Raw genomic sequence first — 13991 nt, forward strand, 5'->3', positions numbered from 1 at the left:
CAGGCTGACACGACGCCGATCATTTCATCTTTCGACTCGGGACGAGGTAGTCCATTGTTAGTGGCCCCTGTCAACTTTCCTTTCCCTCTTAACTCTTTCTGGACCATTACTTCTTGAAATATTTTCTTCGGGAATCTGAGTTCAATGTCTTCAATTCTGGAAGAAAGCGAAGGTTTATATTGATCTGCTGTTATTGCGATAATCGAATTGTTTTTACAAATCCTCAACCGACGGTCGTTGAATTTAAAAGGACCATTAGAAAATTGGTAGATGAAGTGTTAAGGATTACATACATGGACCTGATATCCTCGATAGGTCGACATCCGTCCTCACAGGGTAAATCCGACGAACAACCCTTCCGCTTCGTTGTTCCATCTGTATCGGTGTCAACTGTATTGTGTTTACATCGGCTGTAGTCAAGCTTTAGTTACCCCGATTTTATTCAACATAGATTGAATGTTCGTTTGCTGGGCAAATTTTCAGCCGAAATAGAATATTCGGGCGGTTACCATTTCCCTAGAAAACCATTATTTCCCGTTGATTGTAGGTCAAACGATAACTGTAATTGCTCGAGTTGCAATTTTTTATGTCAACATCGATACAGATATCGCGTCAATGGTCAATGAAGCAATTTCGCGGAGCGTTTCAGTTCCCAGACGCGGTCTACGCTGTGCCGTTAAGTAAATGGAACCCGAAAAATTTCAGTAACCCGATAAAAATTCAACGAAAACATCGACAATATTTCAGATTAACGCGCCGCGTCTCCCAGAAGCGAGATATGGGATTGATTCCGCAACTACAGAACCGAATTTTTGCGCTTCTGTTTCCGGTTTCCGGTTTCCGGAACCGGAACTTTTCCATTTTTATGCCGCTACATGAATTACTTTGATTTCCTGGAATTTTTGAGGTTGCCGAGTCGACAGTCGAAGCGTTAATTCTCCGGTGGCCGAACAAAAAAGTGCGAATCAGGATGATTGGAGACGTTAAATTTTCGACGTGGAAGTTGATTACGTATGAAGGGCTCGTGAGCCAATCAGTGCGAGTTCCCTCATACAAATTTTCTCGTTTATATTTTCAGGGAATTTTACCGGGCGCTCTTTCGCCCGTCCACCAGAAGATCAATTTCATTTGTCAGCAAGATCGATACTTTCTTGTCGAAGAGAAAAAGTAGGATGGCAGTTGCGGAATAATAATTCGCGCGACACAGCCAGTGGCTGGGGACGCGTTCACTGTAACCTCAACATTTTTCTAATTCATAGCGACTCGCAAACTCCCGTTCGATATCTCGGTGAGTCAAACCAGCCTCAAGGTTCAGGAGGGTTTTTTTCTTTCGCTTTCGATAGAAAACGGCGCACAGTGGGCTGGATCGAGAAATTTAGTGACATTTCACGAAAAAGTCGACTTTCTCATATCGATTTCTAATAAATTTGTATTGCGTCCTAAATGTCCATCATCATCGAAGCTGAAAAAATTCACGTTTGTCCACAAAAACTATAGTTAATATAAATTCACAAAGATAGATATTTGGAATGCAGTATTTTTCTGCCAAAAATTGCTGCTTTTCATCGAGGAGTGTCCTGATTACCCTATTTAATATTTCTTCTGCCTCTTTTGTGTAAATGAAAAACAGTCCTTTGGGGTAACAACTAATGCTGTTAGTTGAGGATGTTTGCTCGCAATGTATTAAAAATTAATAATTAATGAAATGAATAAAATCTATATACTTTCTTACAATTTGCAAGGTATATCTTTTAATGGACCTAATTGGACCTCTTCGGACAAATCAGATCATTTTCATTAGACCTTCCTCTACATATCCCCACAAAAATCATATCCGGACTGATCCGTTTAAACAAATTATGATTGTTTAAAGTTATCGGGACGTGTCACCTGACGCATAGCAACTCACATATAGTACTACATAAGTAATTAAATACCATCGAAATATGAATATTTTTGCAATTGCATTAAAAGTTCATATCTACCTAAAACAAGTATATAATTTTTAACAATAATGTAAGTAATCTATTAATTTTATTGTTGAAAACATAGTGAACGGTAATATTATAACTGGACTAAGAGTTTCTTAGTTTTTCTTAGTGAGTATCACTGTTTTTGTAGTATCATTTTGTAATTTTAATCTCAGTTTTTATGCCTGCAGATATCCAGAAGCTGCAGATTTAATAATTAATTAAACTAAACAAATTGACCAAAAGTTTACCTGTTAACATCAATTTAAAAACGTTTTGCTAAGATTAATTGGCTCATCTTTTGTATTTGTTATGTTTTTGTTCATATTTTTATCTTTCATAAACACATTACGCATACATGAAGTTAATACGAAATAACAAAGCTTGTAATGTATACATAGAATGGACATGATTTTAAAACAATTAAACTGAAAAATTATTTATAATTATTATAAAAATATCTTTTGACACGCTTGTGAGGCGTTTTTACCTCCTCGGTACATTTTGTATGCGTTGATTATAAAAAGATTTCTCGAATTTATATTTTACGTATTCCATGAAACATCACATGTATGAAATGTAAATATAAAACACATATTTAGTAAGTAAAAAATAGTTTGGAAGATTATACTTAAACAATTTTATTTTAATAAAAAATATCGCTAAAAATTATTGCTTAACAAAATAAAAAAAAATTGTATTTGTCTACAGTTAAAATTGACTATTTTTTAAATGAATTTCAGTGCAAATTTCATCCCGATATCGCTTATGGTTCAAGAGTTATAACAAAATGTCACTAAAATTCTCGATCCAGCCCACTGTGCGGCGGCGCCCGAGCCGTTTCCGCTCGTGAATCGTCGACTCGCAGCCAAATTACCCGATCGAGCAATAACTCGTTGTCTTCGCTAAGAATCGGTCACCGATGGAACTAGGAACGCGGATAGAAGCGCAGCCCTCGACCGTGTGCCCCCTATTTCGCGAACTTTTTCGTTCGACCCCGCTTTCGACGAACGCTGTTTCCCCGAAGTTTTCCCGGCCCTCTTCAAGCCAGCCCGGATCCTCTTTCTGTCGTCGATCGGCGACGTTTTCGCTCGAAGCGCGGCAATTACTTAGCGGCCATCGCGGGAACACAGCTTTGCGGTTTCTTCGCTAACTAATTCATGGGGGAGAGCCGGTCTTGAAAACTGTTGCGATATCGATCCCGGTTCCCGAAATTTCCGTAACTGGTTCGACCGGAACCTTTCCCCTTATAATTTATTGCACGCCCACTAGAACTTGTTTTCTCCGATATTACGAGAACTTGATCCGACGTCTGAAGTGAAATTGTTAGGCAACGGGTTAACACGCCCGCTACCACCATATGTTTCGCTGCTTTCCTTCACCGTTGAAACGTTTCATTAAATATAGCGCAGCTCCTCCGCGAATTATTAAAACAGTTCGCAAAAGCCGTGAAGAATCTGAATATTATTCTGTGTGTTACGATTTCAAGTAGCAAAGCGTAGGATACAATTGATTACACTATCTTTGAGTAAACTGCGAGATTGTGAACGTCGCATATCCGTGACAGTGGTAGCGAATGTGTTAAACAGTAATTTCCGGAGGCGTTCGAGGCCCTTTCGCGATCGATATTCTGGCGCGTTCGTCGATCACTTGGACGGCGCTTGATCAGCGTCGTTTCATATCGGTAATTATTATCCTTCCGACTAAACGCGGACGATTATTCTTCTTAATTAATTAGCGGCGACCCCGCGAGGCCGGAGAGCAGAGAGCAGTGGGGTTTGGAAGAAAAGCCCGACGCGGTCCTGTGACCGGAAATTTATGCGAGCGCCGAGTAATACTCTCGCGACTGATATCGATGGTCCCGCAGGATCCTGCTCTTACAATTATTCCCTTCGAGCCGGTTTCCCCGAAAATTTTTCCTCCTCCTCCTCCTTCCTTACTCCCGCTGCGAGAGGAACACGATTCTCTTTCTTTTTTTTCTCCGTGTGTGTGTGCGTGTTCACGGTGTGTTTGATTGCAGGCCATTCAAGGGGACGGAATGGGCGGTGGAGTAGGAGAGGGAGAAGCAGACAGAGAGAGAGAGCCATTTGCGAAGCGAGAAACAAAAAGCAACTGGATAAGAGGCAAGAAAGTAGGACGAGCAGTGTCTTCGGTCGCTTTCCTTCTACTCGAGACGGAGCAGCGGCCGCGTTTTTCTTCGGCCCTGAGAGGGTAATAGTCCTCGCGTGCTCGAAATAAAATTTTACTAATATTCCCGGACGACGACCGGCTCGGAATTGTAGTTTCGTCGCTGTTAATCGCTTCCTGCTAGCCCGACGCCCTCCGCGAATCCTCGCGATTTAGGATACTCGCAAACGCGGCGCAATGGTGCATATTAATGGATCAATTTTGTACTTGTAACAAATTATTGAAACCAAATATCTAAAACTATTTGATCCACGACAGCTGTAACATCATGATGCGTTTATTAGACCAAAATTCAAATTCAGATTCGCCGAACGTTCAGAATGCTCGAAGAATCCTTACTCAATTAAAACGTCATCAACGATCAAACTTGAAGCCAAATATACAGGGTGGTCCATTTATCTTGAGACAGTCAATTATTACGGAAACCAGCAGGAATATGAAAAAATGTTTTATATAAAATATTCTTCATATGAAGGGGCACATTTAAAGGCGCTATAAGGGTCAGATGAAGGGCAATTCAATTTTTTCAAACGGAAAACTGTAGTTTTTATTTCATATTCTTATTCTACATCGAAAAATAATAATATTTCCCACAAAACATTTTTTCCTAGCGTGCACGGTTTTACTAAACAAATTGTGGTGAATATCCTAATATTTGTAATGACAAAAAATACTGAGTTTGATCTGGAGTCATAAAAATCTAGTAAGCGGTGACAGGAATACGTGTGTAGTACATTGAGCATCGTAGGTGGCGTTATTGCCGCCTACTAGATGAAGATTCACAATACATGATGTATGCCATTATGCAAGCTTTGCAACATTTATCATTGTATCGTTAAAAAATGGTAAGTTCAGGAAAAAAATGTTTTATACGAAATATTATTATTTTTCGATGTAGAATAAGAATATAAAATAAAAAATATGGATTTCCATTTGAAAAAATGAGGTTGCCCTTCATCTGACCCTCAAAAAGCCATTATGGAAAAATGTGCATAGCGCCATTAAATGTGCCCCTTCATATGAAGAATATTTTATATAAAACATTTTTTCATATACCTGCTGGTTTCCGTAATACATAATTGGCTGTCTCAAGATAAACATCATCTAAACAGTCGCTTGCGTTCGAGTTCAGACTTGCACGAGTTTGTTGAAGCGGGGAGCGAACGAGCATTCGTTCGTTTGATCCAAACGCACCATTAGAAAGATGGAAATATACAGCGTTTAATCTAAGAGGACTCCGACCACGCCAGAGGGGAGCCCTGGTCACAGTTGCTAACTTCTTCCCCACCCTCGAAGAAAACTGCTGCGAGATCAAATCGAGGAGAGAAAGTTCCGCTCGAAACAAAATGCTGATGGCACTGCGGGGGAGTTTCGATGGAGGGCACGTGGGAGATTCTATCCTGGTGCTCTCGACGCTCCGCTCCGCGCTCTCATACTTTGTGCTCTATAGTGTATGCTCCTCGCGCACTATACTCCACAGTCAAATAATTCGCGGCCGCGACGCGTGTAGCTCGCGCTCCGCCCGGAACTAACCGCGAATCCGAAGCGCGCGTCATCCCGTTCGCGTCGACGCGAGATTGTTCCGCTCGGGGAGCACATAATGACGCGAAATTTCACGACATCACCGGGAAATGGGCCTCCGCGAGCACAGACCCTCGTCGAAACCCGTCGAACGCTCCCCGCGAACCCGAACAACGGGAAAACTGGGTTCCGATCTCATTCTCTCCTCCTCCTCTTAACACTAAAACTACCGACGTTTTTCTCTATCCATCTCCGCGTTCGTTCCTACATTTTTCAATAAATGTTCATGGATTATTGTGAATAATTAAAATTCCTTTCCATTTAACACTTCCAGTGGAATCTGCAAGATACAGGAAGCTTGATAAAGTACTCTCAACACCGTACACTTTAACTTTTCAATTTCTATCTCATTCGACAGCTACCCTTATTTAATTTATTGAGAGACACTAATATCATTTAACTATATCATGCAGTCAGGTTTGAAATATTTTCCACGGAAACAATTAACATTTGTTACATATTCTTGCTTATTTTCTCAGATAATTTTTAATCAATTTACAACTCGAGACTACGAAATCTAACAATTCCAATATCATTGAACGTCGTATGATATTTTGGGTGTTGACGTAAAGATTGGATGCTCCTATTTTCGTCAATTTCGACTATGTACGACTCCAGGAATTTTCCTCAACGCAACAAGTGGGAGGATTGCGAAAAAACGCAGAAATATTTCTTCACCCCCGTTTGAACAAGGAAAAACAACTTTTACGAAAAATTTGGGGTGGATATACGAACAATACGTTTGAATGTGCCACACGCGTGGAAGAATGCCTAAATGCGTAGAGCATTGGAAGATCTGTTGGAAATACGCATTCTTCGAAGCAACGCATAAGCAGACGTCCCGTCGATGAAGTTTCCCCTGTTTACCCTCGAATCACCATTTGCGTGGGTAACCGGTAACACAATTAGCAGCGAGGAATACTTACACCGGTGTTATAAGCAGGTTACTGTTTACTCTACGCGGAACCCTCTGCGAGGGTCAAATCAGAGAGAGCGTAAGCGGCCGCAAAGATAAGCCTCGTTTCCACCCCCGCAAGCGCAGCGTTTCATCCAAAACAGAATGAACCAATTATTTGTCCGTGGATCTTCCCGAGTTTGCGGCACGTTCGAGTGAAATGCAAAGAGGCGAGCCTGCGAACAAAAATTAATAACGGTTCAGAGCCTGTTCTATCAACCCTGAAGAAACGCGGGGATTGAAGAATTCCAAAATATCTCGACACTAGGTTTACGGAGCGCTAAACTTGTTACAGAGATAATAAGAGCGTATCTATCCAAATTTTTAGCCAACCTCAATATTCGTAAATGAAAAATATTAATTAGAACCCCCGTCATTTGGACGATTCCTGTAAACCAAGTGTGCAAGCTACTGTTACGAATTGGACGTTTCATATATGCAACAACCTAGCAGAATCGTCAAGCAAACGCGAAGAGTGTTCAGAAGAACACAACGTTGCATAATGTTGCAGCGGTGCGAAACAGGAAAATATTCTTTAACGCGGAGGTTCCCCAAAGACAAAGGTCCGTTCGAGTTACAGCCGACACCGCGGTAGTCCCACAATTTGTGACAAGTTCCTCGAGTGGAAAAATTCTGTAGCCGGCCAGCCGAGGGAGCCGGAGCAGAGGAGAGAGCTTCTATTTATGGTCCCGTTGAGTTTATTGGCTCGCTACTTCGTTACCACCGAGTAGACACTGGATGTAATCCTCGTAGTAAACGCGTGCAATTGCCAGCGAGGCTGACATTAAACTCGAGGGTTCGGGGGCTCGGCGGCTCGAGAGCCGGTCTGTGACCGGCAGTGACCGGCATGCCAGTTGCCAGCGATTGAAAGTGGTAGCAGGTTCTTGAGCGGCGCCTTACGGCACTAACGACAGCGGGGCGAGCAACCCCCGCTCGTCCGATCTCAGCCCCGTTTTCCCACCCACGCTGTGCCAGAGATCTCCCTTTCTCTCTCTATCTCTCTTCACCGGGTCAAGCTCCCCGCGATCAGCATCGAGCCGCACCACCGTACACCTATTCCGGCGTGCTGTGCTCGATCAGTCTGCTCGAGATTAGTCGAAGACGAAGGCGAAGACGCTCGTAGTCGCTCCAGGGGCCGACGATCTGGAACACGCTGCTCGAACCACCGAGCACGAACGTCCAGGCCAGGGATTCAAACGGCCCTGGAACTTATTAACGCGTTCCGCACCATTCCAATCCCTGTAACAGTCGCGCAAAATCAGAACAGCTTATTTAACGCGTTCCGTGCCGCCTCCACCGGTGACGACACGCGCGTGCCAACATAGAATTTGATAGCACTATAGAATACCCTATAACGAATGCTACAATACGCGGGTGTCCTCGTTGAAACAAAACGCTTGCAACCAACGAGTATATCAACCTTCTAACTCGCAAGAGGGGCGAACCTGCAGAACGCCTACTATCCGAAAACCATCGGAATCGGAGGGCAGGTACTTAGCTGTTCTGCAAGTTCACCGGAGGAGAATTTGCTTCGAGAAGCGAAGTGCTTAATACTATCGGATTCGAGTATCTCGAGATGAAAGATCGGAATGCTACGTGGAAAGACTAACGGGGAAAACTCGGAGAAGATCGCCAGAGGTAATTTCACAGCTGTTTTGCGTACGGTCCCTTTGAAAAACTGCTCTCTTCGCAGCTTCATCATCGTTCTTCCGGAACGGCGACATTGTACGAGGAACGATGAAGTCGGTTGAAAAACGGAGAAAATAGAGCACAAGTTTTTTTCAAGGAGAGAGCGAGAGAGAGACATGGCGGAAAAGGGGCTGGGGCGAAGAGGAAACACGTAAGACGCGGGGGCCAGCCGAGTTTCCGATCGATCGAACAGCCGAAGAGACTCGTTGATATACAAACTGGAAGACAGGGAACTCGCCGTGCCACGCCGGGGCGATAATTATCTCGGGACCCGGTCCGGAACAGTTCGCTGGAAGTTATCTAAGCACGCGGCAACTTCCGAGATCTCTTTTCTCCCGGGGACCGGGGCCCCCGTGATCGATAACAGTTTTCGCCGCGTGGCATGGCGTGGCCCGCTTCATGGCTTGGCGTGGCGTGGCGGCAAAAAGTCGATCGCACGGGCAAAAATAGTCGAGCAGCACGGTTAATATTAAAGCGGGCTCGACGGAGTTGCCGGGGAAAATTTTTGGGCGATGCGGCGGCGCCTCGCGGACGCGCATCGATCACGAGCTATTTTCCACCGTCCTTTTTTCCTTTAGCGGCGCGCATCAATTCCTAAGCATCGCGGGATCCTTCGCGAGCGAGCCAACCGGAAGCGGAGGAATCGATCGGCCGAGAAATGTTCGCCGATTAACGTCAACTTGCTCCTCCCGCTGTTATTTCTGCTCGCTCCGCCGAAAAATCGAACGCTCTACGAGCCGCTCATTTGCCAAATCGATTCGCTCCTGGAAAATAAAATGCCTACGAAATTGATGAAATAGTACCTATATGAAATTTCTTTCTTCCGCTAATAATATTGATAAACGAACTCACATTAATCTACGCCTTAAATCTAATGACCTTGCTTATTTTTACGGAAACAGGCCAAGTTGGTGCCCCCTTAATTCCGCCGGGAAAGCTTGAAAATGTACAATATTTCTACAATAGTTAACATTCAATCCTGAACATCAAATTTCAAAAAAAGCGTCGAACCCTTTTTTTATGACGAATACACGCGCCGAGTTTCATTACAATCGGCGGTTGTCACTCGGAAGAAGAACGTGGCTTTGTTTCGCGCTCGCGCGTTCCTCGTGCTATTTTCGAGCCGGCCCTGAATTTTAATGAGCATTACAATCGTGTCGACCGCGTTGCTAACAGACCCCTTTGGGATCTCCCGACGAGCGTGGCTCGAAGTGACTTTAAAAATCCTTTCACGCCCCGAGAACTCGCTGCATCATGCACTTGTTACGCGGCGATGAGTAGTCGGCCCCTGTTGCAAATAATTGTAAACGCGAGCTGATTCGGAATAAGCCGTTGCCGTGACGGAGCTGGTCGTCGACTGAAAAGGTCGAGGTTTTGCCTACGCCGGAACTCCGATGATCTCTAGGGTCCCTGGGGTCTCTCCGTGGAACCTCGGACCTCGACTGGCTCCCCTGATCCCTTGGGCACTCGGCGGACCTTAATGGAGATCGATGATGTTCCCGGTCTATCGCAAGTTCACGGAGCCCTCGGTGTTCGGAGACAAAAGGGCCTCGAGAATTCTCCGTGTCCCTTAAAGGAGTCCCGCTAATCCCGTCTACAAACTTTAGAAAGCCATGGTTCACAGTCTCCGCGGTGTTTCCGTGCTATTTACAGTCTACCGGAGGTCTTTCGAGGTCTCCAAGATCTACCAAGAGAATGGCCAGATTCTAACCAGATCTAAACATACAATTCCCCTTCCAGATCGATTTCCTCGATACAATTTGTCTTTCAATCCCATTCCTTGGATATTTTAACACACACCGATCTAAAACATGAATGAGTAGATTTCGTTAACCCTTTGCGAACGTGCGTCGTTTCCGACGTAACAGCAAGATTATCTTTCTCACATAGTACCGAACAAATTTCCATCAGCACGTTCACGCCGGCATGAATATGGCGGTACAAATATGGTTCATTTCACCGGGCGCCGTCGCGAACGTGTCGAAAGCAACCTGTTTTCCTTCGTGGAATTCTTACCTCTAGCACCTCGGTGTATAATCTAGTTCCACAGGGAAAACAGATACATTCGACCCGTAGAAACACACGCTAAAAATAATTCCCGCCGAGTAGGGGTTACAGGAGCCACGGCAACGTCGTTGATAAATCTTCAAGAGTCCACCGTTCTCTCTAAAGCGTGAAATGTGCTCGATAGCTGCGTCCAAAGTTGATCAGGGGTCCGTGCCACTGTCGGAGCATGGTGTACCATGAGCGAGGTCCGCGGCGGTGTCTGAGGAAGCCGGATGTTCGTTAAATATCGGTGCAAGAGTGTCGCGGCAATCCCTTTCCCCGACTATGGCCGTCAAGTGTCCATTCATGGACACTTTAACAACTTCGGGGCGGAGTGCGGAGTTGTTGCAAGAATCCAAACTCGGAACTTTCTAGGTATAAGTTTCTAGACACTCGAGGAAAGTACTTTCACAATATAGGGATACGAATAAAGAGAAAGAGAGAAGAGAGAGAGAGGGGCAGAAAGACGGGGTGGAAGTTGGAGGGAAAAGGAAAAGAGAGTGTAAGTGAGAGAGAGAGAGGGGGGGAGGGAGAGGGATTCGATCGGGACATAAATCCCCGCGATTCTTCTCGCGCGGCAGCATTTCAATCTCTTGGAGCATGGAGCAGCGAGACACGGCTAATCGAGCGTGGACTGGCCACCACCCTCACACAGCGAGAGCAGCGAGCTCTGAGCTCTGAGCAGGCGAGCTCGGAGCTCGGGGCACGGAGCACGGGCCACGGACCTCGGCACCGCACCACGGTACACGATATTCAAGCCGCGCCTTTGTGCTCGGTTCCTGACCGTCGGCGATTTCGCGCTGCGCTTACATGCCGCTTTGTCCGCTCTCGTTAAATGATGTATCGTTCGCGGCGCACCGGCTGGCAGGCTGGCTGGATGTGCTGTATGGCTGGATGGTTCGCTGCTCGGCCCAGCTAACGGAGTCGGTCAAAAATTCCAACCCGCGATACCGATGACATTTTTCTTCGTTCCTGTAACGTGCAATAAACGTTGAATAGATGAATACAAACGTTCGTCGCGCGATCCTCGATTCCCTGACGAAACGCAGCGCCGCTCCCCTCCCTCCTCCCGCCGCCACCCCTTCCCTGTCGATCACACCCACCTAAACGCTGGCACGCCTCTTGATTTTGAAACACCCGGCTCCAGCACCGCCAGGCCGCCGTCACGTAGACGCGACACGACCTCTTACGCTTTCAGCGACAAAACAAATCCACGCGACATCCGGCGCGAGCGAACGTTCTTCCGAAGATTGCGACCGACGGGCTTTCGCAGCCAAACACTGCTCTATCATCGGCGAAATTATATTTTCAATTGTTTTGCTGTAGAACCTTCTTTCGACATTTTCTTTTGTACAAGTAACACAAGCTTCGTCGACCTCCTTCTAGACAAAGCACTAGATTTAAGGTAGATTAGAATTCCGACAAGTGAAAAACGTCGATCCCGAAAATTTTGGCACTCCACGGAATAAATTGGCCCAATGAGCCACGGATCCTAACGAAGGCTTAAGCAGCCGGAACTCGAAAATTTGTTTAGCGTTACAGGATTCCGCAAAGTTTCATCGGAATCGGGTGACGACGAGGTTCCTTCTCGTCGGAGCAATTCCGAGAACGGGAACTACGACGACGACGACGGCGCGAGTCCGTACTCTCGTCGAAGCTGCTTAATCGGGCGTGAAATCGTCGGCAAATCAAACAGGCTGATGATCACTCTTTACGAGGGTGGGTCTCGAATTACACGAGAACGGCAACGGTAACTGGAACGGGAAAGGGAACGGGAACGGAGTCGGATAGGGAACAGTCGATTCCCTGGGTGGGGCGGCGGTTCCATGGGAGATTAGCAATGTCGGGGAGAGCGAGTAGGTTCGCGCGAAGATTAGATACACCGAGCAAAGGTGTAGTTAACCCGGGTCTACCGGCGCTGATATACTAATTGAATTAGTTATTTCGAAGCGGAAAGTTAAGGGCACGTCTGCGAGCCAAGTTTTCAAGCTGAAATAACTCGGCGAATCGACGTGCTGCCGGGGCCGGCGACGTTCTCTGTCACTCTCGGCCCCTCCGACGCGAATACGAGCAAGCGCCCTCGCCCCGGAAACTTCTTATTAACCCGAAAGTTTCGTTTGATATCGAGCATGATTATTATTTAATTATCAATTCGGGGGCCCGCCCAGTCGTCAACGGAGACCTGCTCGGCGCCTGACTCGATACAGGATTTTCGATGTCCATTGGATCATACTCTTACACTGCTCGGGAAAGTTATTCCATGCCCTATGGCGTCAAAATATTCGAAAATCGATTTCGATCCGTTTCTTGGTTCTGCAACGTTTGTTTCCTGCACTAGAACAGCTGTCAGCCGTAGATATTGCTCCGTGGAGCCACGAAACCACGCCCTTACCGAGCGAGCCATGCCTACTGCATGCAAGGGAACCAAAATATGTTCGCAAAATCAATTTTACTTCGTTTTTTCGTTGGATAACGCGTGTTTTCTTGTGCTAGAACGATTGGTAGTCTTGTATACTGCTCCGTGGGGCCACGAAGCCACACCCTCTCCCGTCGGACGACGCCTACTCTACGCAGAGGTACCAAAATGTACATATATTATTCAAAAATCAATTTTAATTTGTTTCTTCGTTGTGTAACGCATGTTTTCCTGCGCTAGTACGGCTGGCAGTCATAGATATTGCTCCATGGAGCCACGAAACCACGCCCACTTTCCAGGATAGACAGCCTTATTAACCGTACGAGCATTTAACGAAAGCAATCCTGAGTTTGTCGCGAATCTATAGGAACATTTACACCAGTACCGCTCTACTTGAAATTATGACTAGCTCGGCGCGATTAGGTCCACGATTTTGAGCAGAGAGAAATTTCGAGAAATTACAGAAAGCCGGCTGGAAACGACTACTTGACTCAGACTTTCCGGAATCAGCGTCCGGCGTGAGATAAACTAAATACGTATACCGTGGCTGTTCGAACGTGATCGATATTTTTTTCCAGACGAATTTACATGGCCATTGTCGACGCATTACATTTACAGTCCGCTTGTTTTCCCGGCGAGCGAATGCTCGTCGATAAATCGATTGGCCGGTCGGTTATGCTTCTCACAAAAGTTCCCCGTTAAAATATTTGCTCGGCCATGCAAAATACGAATTATGGGAAATCCGAGTTCTTTTTTCGATTTTTCGTCGGTTCCCGATCGCGGTCGCACGGAAAATATAAAGGAAAATTCATACAATTGTAACGAGGCTTTCGCCGACGACGACGCGCCGTTAAGTCTTCGTTCCGAAAAGTTCCATTAAAAGCGCATGAATTATTCAGCCGGTTGGACGTTAATTAGAAAACATTTTTGCCGGTTGACAGGGACGCGCGCGTGAAACTTGCTCGCGTCGCGTCGCGCCGCGCCGGACCCGCGGATTCAACGACGATTCGGAAGCATCTAGCCAATTAGTATTTCGCGAATAACGCAACCGCGCCTGTCTAATTCGAGCCTGTTTTAATCGCGAAGCCTTCTCCTATCGGTAATCGATTTCTACCTCGCCCGCTGGAATATTAATAAACTTCTTAAC

General features: G+C 45.8%; 1 protein-coding gene across 1 annotated transcript in view; it reads right to left on the reverse strand.

The window, feature by feature from the left end:
- Window positions 1-13991, reverse strand: part of Rfc3 (replication factor C subunit RfC3) — a 25732-nt gene continuing 11741 nt past the window's right edge. Inside the window, exons 10-13 of the mRNA XM_076434618.1 lie at window positions 10399-11400; window positions 6665-10186; window positions 294-516; window positions 1-156 (exon numbers count right to left, since the gene is read on the reverse strand). The gene's annotated coding sequence lies outside the window, so the exon portion shown is untranslated. The remainder of the gene's footprint in view (window positions 157-293; window positions 517-6664; window positions 10187-10398; window positions 11401-13991) is intronic.

This window comes from Lasioglossum baleicum, chromosome 12, assembly GCF_051020765.1.
Source record: "Lasioglossum baleicum chromosome 12, iyLasBale1, whole genome shotgun sequence".
Classification (NCBI taxonomy): domain Eukaryota; kingdom Metazoa; phylum Arthropoda; class Insecta; order Hymenoptera; family Halictidae; genus Lasioglossum; species Lasioglossum baleicum.